The sequence below is a fragment of the Nicotiana attenuata genome, unplaced genomic scaffold (genome assembly GCF_001879085.1).
Source record: "Nicotiana attenuata strain UT unplaced genomic scaffold, NIATTr2, whole genome shotgun sequence".
NCBI lineage: Eukaryota > Viridiplantae > Streptophyta > Magnoliopsida > Solanales > Solanaceae > Nicotiana > Nicotiana attenuata.
In genome coordinates, this window is record NW_017673609.1 from 121,881 (window position 1) to 123,421 (window position 1,541).

Here is a 1,541-nt window from a genome sequence, read left to right on the forward strand (position 1 = left end):
GTTTCGAAAATTGAGATTTTTGGTGGAGATAATTTTAAGCGCTGGCAGGAACGCGTGCATTCTATTTTGGATATGCATGGAGTTGCTTTTGCACTTACTGATCTTAAGCCAATTGAAGCAACTTCCACTAAGATGGATCATTAGGTTCATGCTAATAAGGTATGTAGACATACTATAATTTCTACTCTTTCTAATGAATTGTTCGATGTCTACGTTTCCTACAAGGAGGCAAAAGAAATTTGGGAGTCAACGATAACAAAGTACACTGCTGAAGATGCTGCTAAACAAAAGTTTGTAGTTGGAAACTACTACAAGTGGGAGATGACGGAGGACAAGGACATAACTGCACAAATCAACGAATATCACAAGTTGATTGAAGATCTCAAATCTGAAGATATTTCTCTGCCCGAACAGTTTGTTGCTGGTATGCTTATTGAAAAACTTCCCAAATCTTGGAGTGACTACAAACAACAAATGAAACACAAACACAAGCAATTGTCGCTGAAGGACTTGGTCAAGCATATTATAATTGAAAATACCAATCGCCAGCAAGTTGTTGCTGACAAAGGAAAGGAAAAGTAGGACCTTAAAGGAAATGATGAATTGCATGCTTGTTTCTGGTGCACCGGATAATCTTTGGGGTGAAGCCATTTTACCTGCTTGTCATTTACAAAATAGAATTTCCTATAAGAAAACGGGTAAAACTCCTTATGAGTTGTGGAAAGGCTATCCCCCTAATTTGAAATATTTGAAAGTGTGGGGGTGCCTTGCTAAAGTTATGTTACCCGATCCTAAGAAAAGGAAAATAGGATCTAAAACATATGATTGTATGTTTATTGGGTATGCTGAAAAAAGTGCAGCATATCGATTTTTAGTAGTTAAAAGTGATGTACTTGAAAACAATACTATTGTTGAAACAAAAAATGCTGAAGTTTTTATAAGTATTTTTCCTTTAAAATTTGAGAATATTTCTGATGCTCCTATTATTCCAAGTGATAATATTTCACATGTTCCAATTATTCAAAATAATTTTGAAAGTGAGAATTTAAGAAGAAGCAAAAGACCAAGGAAAGAAAAACCTTTTGGTAATGATTTTTATACTTATCTTGTGGATAATGATCCTTTAACATATTTTGAAGCTATTTCTTCGTCTGATGCCTCATTTTGAAAAGAAGCTATCAATGTAGAATTAAATTCTATTTTACAAAATAAAACTTGGATTTTAGTTGATTTACCTCCGGGAGCTAAACCCATTGGTTGTAAATGGACTTTTAAGAAGAAACTCAATCCGGATGGTTCAATTGATAAATACAAGCTAGACTTGTTGCAAAAGGTTTTACCCAAAAGCAAAATGTTGATTATTTTGATACTTATGCTCCTGTAATTAGAATTTCCTCAATTCGTGTTTTAATTGCCTTGGCTTCTATTTATAAACTTTTTTATTCACCAAATGGATGTTAAAACTGCATTTTTAAATGGTGATTTGGAAGAGAAAATTTATATGGAGCAACCTGAGGGTTGTATAGTGTATGGCCAAGAAA